This window comes from Salminus brasiliensis, chromosome 5 (assembly GCF_030463535.1).
Source record: "Salminus brasiliensis chromosome 5, fSalBra1.hap2, whole genome shotgun sequence".
NCBI classification, from domain to species: domain Eukaryota; kingdom Metazoa; phylum Chordata; class Actinopteri; order Characiformes; family Bryconidae; genus Salminus; species Salminus brasiliensis.
In genome coordinates, this window is record NC_132882.1 from 43,234,324 (window position 1) to 43,247,048 (window position 12,725).

The following is a 12,725-nucleotide window of genomic DNA, read 5'->3' on the forward strand; positions in this document are numbered from 1 at the left end:
TTATTGTACTGGGTGCTGTTGTCTTCGGGCCAGAATCACGCGGCATTGTTTAGAGCACGGGTTGGTTCATTTCTCTCAGCTTTGCTAATGGCATTCGTTCCATGTTTACTCAAGGTTCTTTTGTCATTCCTGAATCATCTTGTTGTTTTCTCATAAAAATGAAAACAGCAGCACAACAGCATCCAACCCACCCATGGTACACACACTCTTACTAGTGAATAGACCTGTGAAAACACACCTCTGGAGTAGTGGGTAGCCACTTTTGCACCCGGGAGCAATTGGGGATTAGGTACCTTGCTCAGGAGAAAGTTTCCCCTGCTGTCTGTCCAGGGGAATTGAACTAGCGCCCTTTCCGGCCTCCAGCCTTCGTGAAGCAGCAAAGCATCTCCACACCATCACACACTACCACCACCATGTTTGACAGTTTGTATGATGCAATTATTCTGGACTGTCAGTAATCAAGACCGGGCCTAGTTTGATTTGATCCTAGTTATGGATTTGTTGAATTGCAGAATGCATAGTCCCTAGACCCTGCTAGTACTACCACCACCATGTTTGACAGTTTCTATGATATTGCTTTGGACGTTTTAGCATTTTTCTGCTACTGCCAATTAACCCATCCCTTCATAACTCTCCACCCCCCCAGCACTAGCAAAGCTCCGACACTAGATTATATTAGTATATTAGATTATTAGATATATTAGTATATATATTCGATTTAACGCAGATCTTCTCCGATACATGCAAACACAGGCACCACCTCTTTACGAACTACGAACTACTGCCAACGGCCGTCATGCTCGGAGGTAAGCCCACCAGCTGACAGATGCCAGTTGTGCTCCCTCAGGCTCCGGCCGCTGATGGCAAAGCGGCATCCAACTCCGTCCAATGACCTCCGTGCCAAAGTGGTAGCGCATTGGACCACTAGTCAATAATTAAGACCTTTGATCCTAGTTATGGATTTGTTGAATTGCAGAATGCATAGTCCCTAGGCCACCATGTTTGACAGTTTCTATGATATTGTTTTGGACCTTTTAGCCTTATTCTGCTACTGCCAATTGGACCGCTGAGCCACTCTGAGTCCCCTGTTTAGGTGATGCCAGTTTAGATATCAGTTTAGTCAGGTGGTTGACCTGACCTGCATTTTGTGTTTACTGTCCTGTGCAGATTTTTGCAAATATTAAATAGCTGTAGTCTAGCAGTCCCAACAATATTGGTCTCTTTCAAGCCTCTTTTTACACCAGCTTGAAAGTAATTGCTCAAGGCTGTCTGCAAATTTTGACAAGCTTCCGAAAAGCTTTTCATAAAAATGACAGTGATCCACATCAAAGGCCCGGCCCTTTTCATCTCCGTATGAAACCCTGTAATGTTTTCCTGCGCTCGCTGAGAAAAGGTGCAAACTTTCCAGCCTCTTTCTTCCAAGTTAGGCTCCATCAAAAGAGGCATTAAAGGGGTACTTCAGGAGGCTCTCAACCTCATCCTAATCCGAAGCTTCCGTATAGTACAGTGCATTTCCACGGAAAGTAATTTCCACACGTAAACGATTGCCTTTGGAACTTCAAATGGAAGTAATGGGGCAGTTGCTGAATTGTGTTGGTTAAGCCGTAAATATGTGTACTTTCCAATATATGTTCTTTCAGAGAGTGGCAGTTTGTTAGCAGCGTAATGGAATGGGTGGCGCCACCTGATCGCCATGGATACCAGAAAACCTCAGGGCCTTTCATCACCCGAAACTAAACCCAAACAAGACCGAACTGCTCTACATGCCTGGAGCGACAGGTCTTCACCGCGAGCTCTCAATCTCCCTTTCAGAAGCCCTTGATTACTTCATCCACCGAGGCACGTAGCTTCATTCGCCCGAGTGCTGCTGGTGCGGCCGTTCTTCCTTCTCATGCCGTTATCGACTGCCCATTGGCTTCTGTTATGTTATGGGCCGGGCTAACGTACAAGCTCGGTTGGGGCTGAAGCCTCAGGGCCTGAGCATGCAGGAGGCCCGTTGTTTGGCTGGCATGCTGCCTCGGCCTGTTTGTGTGTGTTTACCTTTGTTAATAAGTGGAATAGCCGGATAATATTGGAGGTCGTTGGAGGCCTTCATGCTCGGAAATGGAAAGCCCACCAGCTAACAGACGCCTGTGCCGGCCGGCAAACCGGAGAGACCTCAGCCAGTTGTGCTCCCTCAGGCTCCGGCCGCTGATGGCAAAGCAGCATGGCTCGGGCTTCCAGCTCCGTACAGTCGGGCGTACAGCCACCATTGCGCCATTAGCAGTGCTGTTGCCTGTTGTTAGCATCTCTACCACGCCAACCCAGCCTCGCTACCATCCCGGGGTCTTCACATCTAAACACTAGTAAATATGGGGTCTACATCTAAAGGCTCTGAGGGCAAGGCTTGAGTACTTGACCATGCAGGGTCTCATGAAATGCTACAGGAAGCGTAATAGACTCAGTTTATGTCATTTTATGTTTGTTTACGTCACTTTTTGAAAGATAGCCGCAAGTAAATGATGATTTGGTCGAGATTGGTGACAGTCCAAGTCCAGTGTTAGTTAGCCATGTTGGCCTAGCATGTCCCGTTTTAAACCAAAGAAGCACACGTCGGGTGTCAGGCATGTCTTGGCCGGCCGACTGAATCTGGGGTCACGAGCAGGTATATGGGAGGTCTTATAAAAATAATCTGCTTTCACCTGCTCTCTCGCTCTCCTGCTCTCTCTTACTCGCTCGCTCCTTCTAATTATGCTCTTCCCTTCATATCCCTCACGCGCCCCTCCCGATTTGCTGAGTTGTATGGTTTCCATGTGTGAACTCCCGCCGCGTTCCCCTCTGGGCCGAACCGTATTCCTCTCTTAATCACCCATCAGGCCCAAGGCTAATAGCTGATATTTGTTTCGCTCTCGCGCTCTCTCTCTCTCGCGCGCTCTCTCTCTCTTTCTTTCAGCCGTGCTTTAGTTTCAGTGATATGATCTGAGAGCTTTGAGAAGATTGATCTGGGCGTTTTCTCACTCGTCCCTGTGAGAATCCCACAGTGCTGTCACATACTTCACTCTCGCGCTAACTCCCTCCAGGTTTAGCCTCGCTGTGTGGGCGGCGCCGTTACCGTGAGGCTGTGAAATACTCAATTAGTCATCAGTCACAGCTCGGTTCACTGCAGGCCATCAGCAACGGTCACTTTCCACGCCTGGAGAGCTCCCTCTCTCTCAGGTGTTTAAAGCAAACGCCTGGTCAGCGATCACATCCACAACCCCCCCCCACCCCCACCCACCCCTACATCAAATTGTGTCAGATTTAGCATTGTACTGGAGCTCCAAGGCTAATGTTGCTAACAAGTAATGGAAGCTAATATCCCACCAATTAGCTCGAACGGTGTCGAGTGGTCAAAGGTCCCAAAATATGTTTTCCGACCTCCCTCTCCCTCTCCCTCCCTCTCTCTCTCTCTCTCTCTCTCACACACAGTTACACCCGAGTATATGAGCTCTGTTCTGATTGGTCACATCTTACCAATATATGAATGATTGGCTGCCAGCCCATTATGATGTGATCTTACTAATGTAAAGTAACAAATAGATGATTGGAAGCCTCTCACTATGATGTCATCTTACCACATGTAGAGTAACCTCATAGTAGCAAAAAGCTAATTGAATGTCAGCCATTTGTGATGTCATCTTATTAATGTAGAGTAACCCCGTAGTAACAAATAGCTGATTGGATGTTGGCCCGTTATGATGTCATCCTACTATTGTATCGTAACTTTGTATTATAAAAATAGCTGATTGGATGTTGGCCTGTTATGATGTCATCCTACTAATGTATAGTAACTTTGTATTATAAAAATAGCTGATTGGATGTTGGCCCTTTATGATGTCATCCTACTAATGTATTGCAACTTTGTATTATAAAAATAGCTGATTGGATGTTGGCCTGTTATGATGTCATCCTTCAAATAAATAGTAACTTCATATAAAAAAAATAGCTGATTGGATGTCGGCCTGTTATGATGTCATCCTACTAATGTATAGTAACTTTGTGTAAAAAAATAGTTGATTGTATGTCGGCCCATTATGATGTCATCCTGCTATTGTATAGTAACTTCGTATTACAAAATAGCTCATAGGTTTTCAGCCAATTGTGATGTCATCTTATTAATGTAGAGTAACCTCGTAGTAACAAATAGCTTATTGAAAGTTGGCCTGTTATGATGTCATCCTACTAATAAATAGTAACTTCATATAAAAAAATTGTTGATTGGATGTCGGCCTGTTATGATGTCATCCTACTAATGTATCGTAACTTTGTATTATAAAAATAGCTGATTGGATGTCGGCCCGTTATGATGTCATCCTACTAATGTATAGTAACTTTGTGTAAAAAAAACAATTGCTGATTGGATGTTGGCGCGTTATGATGTCGTCTTACAAATGTATAGCGTCTAATAGATGACTGTCGGCCGATTATGACGTCACGTTACTTATGGATAATGACAGAAAGCTGATTGGAAGCCTCTCATTCTGACATCATCTCATCAGTGTAAGATAACTACATAGTAACAAATTGCTGATTGGATGTCTGCCCGTTATGATGTCATCTTACTAATGAGTTAGTGTATTGTGTGGAAGCAGGAATACAGTAAATCATGCTGGGCGCAGGCTTGGTGCTGGGAAACACTGCGGTTTAGAGTGTGAGCAACACTCAGTTTACATGTGTTTTGAGAGAGAGTGTGTGTGTGTGTGTGTGTGTGTGTGTTGTTTTAGCTCCTCTCACCATGCCCAGACTTGACGGCGAATAAGCCAAAATTGCTGGCAGCTCTGCAGGAGCGGTGGTGTTGTGGGAAAGCTGCGAGTGATGCTTTTTGCCGTTACAAGAACAGGACAGGTGTGCTGTGGGAACTGTCAGGGGGCAGGTGGGAGCCCGTTAGCAGGCCGGAAAGCCCAGACAAGCGCAGGCCTGTTGGCGGTGTTGACTGATGGGGGGGTATCAGTGAAATTGCCAGAGTTCATGTTCCTCCAAATTGCCTCCTCTTAAAACCCTGCACAGCTCGGCACTCTCCCTGTTTCTTCTTAACCTAAGCAGGACTGGCTCCTGCTGAACAACCCTGGCTGAACCCTGGAGCCGTGCAGCCTAAGCCAAGCCCTGCAGTGGCTTTCACTGCCGCTCGTCTTCTCACTTTACTTGACCTTATTCTCAGGGTGACCTTAAACCTTCAGTGTAGCAGTTCTTACATGATGCCCCGGCCACCCAAGGCCGGGAGTCCCAGAGAGTATAACTGGGACCCTCTCTCTCTCTCTGCTGAAGTGTTCCCAGTGTTGGTAGTATTCCCTGATCTGGACAGTCCTAGGTAAGTTGTGGGGGCAGGGATACACGAATGTGCTGACCGTTTTAGATCGTTAGGACCACCTGCCTAATACACTGTTTGTACCCCCTGAGGCATAGACTCAACAGACCTCTGAAGATGCCTTGTGGTGTCTGTTACCAGCAGTCCTGTAAGTTACAACGTAGATCTGGCGTGATTTGGAGGGTACGCTACCATGGCAGTACCACAACCCGTCTAATGGATTCCTCCAGCAGAGCTTCCTAACCCTGGCCTTACCCTGGCCCAGCCAGCTACCAGGCTCGTCCGTGACTGGGCTCGCCCAACAGTAACTGTAACCGGGCTAATGGGCCCGCGTCTGTGCGAAGCGGTATGCTACGATGCAGCCTTAGTAACCATTCGGCCCTGTATTGGAAAAGAGGGTGCATCGCTTAGCCCAAATACCGGTACCGAGAAGCATCTGCAGGTTTAAGCTGCCAGTCTTCTTTCCGATTGATGTTCTTCAGGGTTGTTCTTGGCCTGCTGACCCAGGCGCCGGTTCTGGAGGTAAGTAGTGAGGTGGGTGGTGTTCTAACGGTAACTCTTCCCCCGTTCTGCTCATTTCCTCAGATTCCTTTAAGCCTCTTTTCCTCACTCTTCTGACCATGACTAAGCCTTCCCCTCGTTATCCTCTCTCTTTCTGTACCCGGGCCCCAAAAGTGACTAACTCCTGGTTTTCCTGCCAGTCACGTGGATTCCTAAGCCCTGATGGTCAGCGTCTCCGGAAGCTTGAGTAATGGCCTGCGAAGTGACACAAACTTGACTCATTAAATTATGTGTTCTTACATAAAAGACCAGCAAATCTGAACCAGTAGAACTGGAGGCATTACTGGATGGGATTGTTTTGATGGTCCTGCTTCTTGGAACTGAGTTTAACGTCCCATCAGAGCTCAAATCTCCACCTCTCTTCTACGTCCCATCGCAAATGTGCTCTGGATCCAGAGCTTGGAGTTGGGAAGCTTCCTGCTTTCTCCACTTGTTTCACCAGACGAGGTGATAAAACCTGCTGGGAAGGGGTGGGGTGAGTGTATGATAAGCTCCAGGCTGTGAAGGTCAGGTTTTTTTTTGAAGGTCTCATGCTGCCCGGAGGTTCTGTAGAGGAAACGAACAAACAATAAAGCTGCTGCCGGACTGGACAGCCGTTACTCACCCAACGGCACTGACGCACCAGCAGGAAGACTCTCTCCAGATGCCCCGCCCTGCGCTCCTTTAGACGTCTGGACTAAACAAAGGGACGTTTTCTTGATACTGGCGGTCTGACTACGACGTTTAGCCACAAAGCTGACAAGTATCTGTGCTGGTGTGAGGAGATGAGTTGACATGCTATTGGCGATTGTAAAGGGAGGTGGTGGAGCACGTCAACTCAGCATCTCAGCATCTCGACCGCGGCATTAGCATCTGTACTGGGGTGTTAGCATCTCTACCACGGCGTTAGCACCATTACCTCAGATTTACTGTGTTACTGCGGCATTGGCATCCCTACCACGGCATTGGTATCTCTACTGAGCCCTTACCTCGGCGTTACCTCAGCGTTACCATTGTTACTGCGGTGTTGGCATCTCTACTGCGATGTTACCAAGGCGTTACCATTGTTACTGCAGTGTTGGCATCTCTACTGCGGTGTTACCAAGGCGTTACCATTGTTACTGCGATGTTGGCATCTCTACTGCGGTGTTACCAAGGCGTTACCATTGTTACTGCGGTGTTGGCATCTCTACTGCGGTGTTACCAAGGCGTTACCATTGTTACTGCGATGTTGGCATCTCTACTGCAGTGTTACCAAGGCGTTACCATTGTTACTGCGGTGTTGGCATCTCTACTGCGGTGTTACCAAGGTGTTACCTCTGCGTTACCATTGTTACTGCGATGTTGGCATCTCTACTGCAGTGTTACCAAGGCGTTACCATTGTTACTGCGGTGTTGGCATCTCTACTGCGGTGTTACCTTGGCGTTACTATTGTTACTGCGGTGTTGGCATCTCTACTGCGGTGTTACCATTGTTACTGCGGTGTTGGCATCTCTACTGTGGTGTTACCATTGTTACTGCGGTGTTGGCATCTCTACTGTGGTGTTACCTCGGCGTTACCATTGTCACTTCGGTGTTGGCATCTCTTCTGCGGTGTTAGCATTGCTACCATGGCGTTAGTTCTGCAATCACTCTGCTTAATTGGGTAAATTTGAGTATATACATTCATATCTATATTAATATCTATAATACGAATAATAAATGCTGTATCTGGGGCTTGATTGGCAGTGGTGGTCCCGAGCGCATCACGTTCTGGTGGTGTATTTTGGGCTTGAGAGACGTGTCTGTCTGTTTTTGGTGGTGGAGCTTCTGCCCTCTTTAGCAGACCTCTGTGAACTGTGACATCATCTCTTTACACACACACACACACACACACACACACACACACAAACACTATTGGCTTTCATTTGAATTTGCTTAATCAGCAGGCCCATGTCATGACCTGTGTCTGTGTGTGTCTGTGTGTGTGTGTGTCTGTGTGTGTGTGTGTGTGTGCACAGCTGCACAGTAGGTTTCTTCAGCTTCTTCTGTTGTCTGTCTGCTGTGCCGTAATGCAAAGCCCAGCAGATGAAGCTGCACAGATGCTTTTCCAACCAGGTGGTCAGAACTCCCTCGCCAAAGCTTTGTGGATATCTGCTCCTCCAAGGTTCTTCACACTCTATTACGAACAGAGTTCTTTGAGGATCCAAAAGAGTGGGGAAGAGTGTGCTGTACTGTTCTGATGCTGGTTCTGATCGGTTCTGATCGGTTCTGCCAGTCCAGCTCATTCCGAAGGTGGTGGACGGAGCAAAGGGTGCAACTTTAGGCACTAATGAGAAGGAGTGTCCATAAACTTTTGAGCGTTGACGCTTGCTAATGTGTTCTCTTTTATGGAAACCACCATCAGCGAGGCGTCCGGCTGCAGCCTATTGGAGTAAAGTGGGTGGGGGAGAGGGAGGGGCTTGTGTCTGGCCTGCTTTCGTGGATTCTGATGGGTGTGGCTTTTGACTGATAACTGTAACTGTGTGTGTGTGTGTGTGTGTGTGTGTGTGTGTGTGTGTGTGTGTGTGGGAATTCTTCTTGTTTGATCTGAACGCAGCTGTACAGCAGTTGCTCCATTCCAGATCACTTCTGAAGCCTGTGCTGGGACGGGCCTCTCGGGGCCGAAGGTGGAGGTACTGGTAAAATTCAGTATCCTCCGTGTGAAAGGACTGAGCAACCAATCAGAAGGTCAGATTCATAGTTGTGACTTTGAGCAAGACACTCGAGGCAGTCAGTAATTTCCTCGTTCGCGCCCCAGAGACTCAAGACTCGACTCGGGACTCCCAGAGACTTCAAAATACGACTGACTCGCAAAACTCTACTCAGACATGCACCTCAGAGACTCCTTGGAACTTTACTGACTCGGACTCATACCCCGAGACCCTGACTCACACCAAGAAACTCGACTCAGGCCCTCACCCCAGAGACCTGATTCAGACTCGCGCTCCCACAGACTCAACTCCGGCTTGTACCCCAGAAAGACTGTGACTCGCACCCGGAGACTTAACTCTGACTCACACCCGGAGACTGGACTCTGCCTCTTGCCCTAGAGACTTGACTCTAGAAGTGACTGACTGAAACTTTACTGACTCTTTACTGACTGACCCAAAGACTTGACTTGGACAGAGACCAGAGACTCGACTCTGCCTCTCGTCCCTTAAGACTCGACTCTGCCTCTCCACCTTTGAGACTCGACTCTGGCTCTTACACCCATACACCCAGCTTGGACTCGCACCCAAAGACTCGACTCTCGACTCTGCCTCGCACCCCAGAGACTCGACTGGCTCACGCAGAGACTTGAGACTCGACTCGAACCTGCAGTTGAGTCAGTAAAACAAACAAACAGCCCACATCAATGCAGGTCTTTGACCGAAGGCGTCCAGGCAAAATATCCAGGTAACCACAACCGGTGCTTTTTAAGGCGGAGAGTCGGAGCGAGGGACTTTCTGTGTTTCTCGGCTTCGTTTTTCCAGCGTTTGGGACCCGAAGGTGCCGCTCGCTCCCTCTCGCCCTCTCTCTGCCGGGCCTCTCAGTCATAGGTTGCTACGGTTACGCAGTGCTTATTGTCCGTGCTGTAGGGCCAACTGTAATAAACCCGCAACTTGTGTTTCAGCCCTGAATCACTTGGCCCTTGTGTCTCTCTCTCTCTCTCTCTCTCTCTCTCTCTTCGTTCGCTGACTTTTGGAAACACTTGCATCCTGTGTGTGTGTGTTGGCTGCCGCCTGTCTCTAGCTCATGACAGCTGCACTTGCCTGTGCACACACACACACACACACACACACACACACACACACACACACCCTCAGACGCACAGACACCACAAAGTCCATTAACTAAGGTCCATTACATGCTTCCCTTCTCAGCATATCTCATAACACTCATCTACATGTCTTTTCCACACCTCCCTTCATACTGTCTCCCCGTGTTTTCCTCACCCCGACTCTCTCGCGCTCGCGCGCTGCCTCTCGCTCTCGTGCCCCTTGTTTCTGCACAGCTGTGCATCAGCTGTCTGTCCCCGAAACGCCACAACAAGCCCCGTCATTCTGCGAGGCGACAGCTGTCACCTTCTCTCCTTCAGACCTTCGAACAATGTATGAAAACACCATGTGGGGAAAACACACACACACACACACACACACACAAAAGACGGGTGTTGGGTGTGTCCTTCAGGATCCCCCTGAGCGATGTCTCCGCTGTCAGTGACCGCCTGAAGTCTGGAGCCCATGGACATCCACCAAATCCTCCCCAGAGACCGTCCTCTCAGGATCTGCCTGAATCTCTGGACACCTCCGAATCCATCCTGCCACGTTCTTGGACCGTCCTGGGAATACCATGCCATGGCACTGCCTCCACCATGTTTGACAGATGAACCGTGTGCTACTATACGTACCTAGTTCAGCTGTTTTCAACACTGACCCCCAGAGACTGGAGAGGAGGCTCGACTTAGACTCATGCCCTCGAGACTGACTCTGCCTAGGCTTGACTCTGACTCATGTCTCAGAAACTTCGTGCCTTAGAAATTTAAGGTTCGACTTGGACTCAAGCCCCCAAGACTTAAGGTTCGACTCTGACTAGTGCCCCAGAAACTCGCGGGATCGACTCGGACTTGTGCCTTAGACACTTGGTGCTTGACTCTGACTCTGGTGCGTGCCCCAGAGACTTGACTTTTAACATAGATTCGTGCCCTAGAGACTCAAGGTTCGACTTGGGACTCAAGCCCACAAGACAAGGCTCAAATCCGACTCATGCCCCAGAAACTCGAGGCTTAACTCGGGCTCATGCCACAGAGACTCAGCTTGGGCTTGTGTCTTAGACACTTGGTACTTGACTCAGACTCATGCTCCCAAGACTTTAGGCTTGACTCTTGACTCATGCCTCAGAGACTGGAGGCTCAACCCTGACTCATGCCTCAGAGACTGGAGGCTCAACCCTGACTCATGCCCCAGAGACTGAAGGCTCGACTCAGACTCATGCCCCAGAGACTTTAGGCTTGACTCTTGACTCATGCCTCAGAGACTGGAGGCTCAACCCTGACTCATGCCTCAGAGACTGAAGGCTTGACTCAGACTCATGCCCCAGAGACTTGAGGCTGGACTCTCACTCATGCCCCAGTGACTTGACTTTCAACATAGACTCAATTCTGACTCGTGCCCCAGAACCTCGACGCTCACTTCAGGCTCATGCTTAAAAGACTTGATACTTAACTCTGACTCATGCTTCATAAACTTTACTCTCAACACAGATTCGTGCACTAGGGATTTGAGGCTTGACTCTGGCTTCTGCCTCGAGGCTGAACTCTGACTCGTATCGTAGTTGCACAGAGAAACGTAACTAGGACTAATGCCCCTCAAGACTCAACCTGGGCCCGAATCCCAGAGACTCTTTGAAACTTGACCGACTCGCACCTAGAGACTCGACTCTAGAGACTTGAGACTCGACTCTGACTCGGTCCCAAGGAACCAAAATCTGTATCTTGATTGATTGTGTGTAAACAAGCCGTAGTGAAGATGACGAGCTTTCTGAGCATCGTCCATGGCTAACTTTCCTGGCTACTTATTGCTGCCCTGCCTCAGTGGCTTTGCGAGGCAACCTTTTGCTGTTGTACGGTTAGTCTGCGCTTCTAGCCGCAGGCAGGAGAGTAGATTACATGCTGCTTAATTACAGGGTGATGCCTGTGTTTACTCTCCAGCAGGGCGATTGTGCTCTAATGTCATGCTAATGGGAGGCAGGGCACTGGTGCTCGGGGCTCGGGGTGAATTAGAGGGGCTTTAAATGGAAAAAAGGGGCGAAAGCCGCGAGTTTTAATGCCGTCGCGCGGCCTCACCTGTTCCAGCTGCTCTAATGAGCCGCCATCGTGGCCTCACGCTAATGCCTGCATATACACACACACACACACACACACACACACACATGCTAACAAAGAGGGTTTTCATTTTCGCCTCAGTGCCGCTTGCCGAGATCACAAATCATCTAGAAAGTTCCGCTTGGCTGACGGCACTTTGACAGCCGGGGTTTGAAGCCTCAGTCAGGAGCCACATTGCAGTAATTGCCTGGTGGTTGCCATGCTGCGCTCTCTACGACGCCGTAGCTGGAGCTTATTTCACATTCATAAGCAAGCCTTTGAATGCAAGGAGCATCAGCCAGCCACAGCAGAAAGCAGTGGTTCAAAGCTCGGGTTGGGTTGGGTTTGTGTTGGATGGGACCAGTGCTGTCAAAGCCTCTCCTGAATGGCCTGAACGCGGTATGCTAGCTAGTTCTGACCAGTGAAGTAGCCTGGTTTGGCGGTCATCTGTGAAGAATCAAACTTGCCCAGGGTTCCACCCTCCTCCACTTACTTCAGATGTAGGCTGATCAGTCCAGCAAGAACGTTTTCCAGGTTTTACACTGGAGCAGTGAAGGCTAATGTAGCAGACGTGTAATGGACGCTAATCAGAGGCAGATTAGCGTCGGTGCTAGGAAGTGTCGCCTATCAGTTTTGCAGCATTCGGCCGAATCCGAGCAGAAAGCGAAGCTCTACGCTCTTCATAAATTTCCAGCCGACGACAGTGCCTCCACCATGTTTGACAGATGATGTAGTATGCTCTAGATTATGAGCGCCATCCTACCCACCCAGAGAGAGCGAGGCCTGTTGCGCCCTCTGGGATTCCCTTGACTTGTCCGATAGGGATCATTTGTGAATTTCCTTTAGAAAATGCTACGGTTTTAGCGGTTTTAGCGGTTATCTTTATCTTTAAGGAATAGTTACTAGCAGGGAGGCTAATAGCTGTGGTTAGCATTGTGATGCCTAGCCTAAATCATCACACACTGTTCAGTAATCTCTCATAGACCTTCTTATGGTGT

The 12,725-nt window shown here is 48.9% G+C and overlaps 1 protein-coding gene across 3 annotated transcripts in view; it reads left to right on the plus strand.

Annotated features, from left to right (window-relative positions):
• Positions 1–12,725, plus strand: part of ddr1 (discoidin domain receptor tyrosine kinase 1) — a 171,403-nt gene that overhangs the window by 136,657 nt on the left and 22,021 nt on the right. The window lies entirely within an intron of this gene.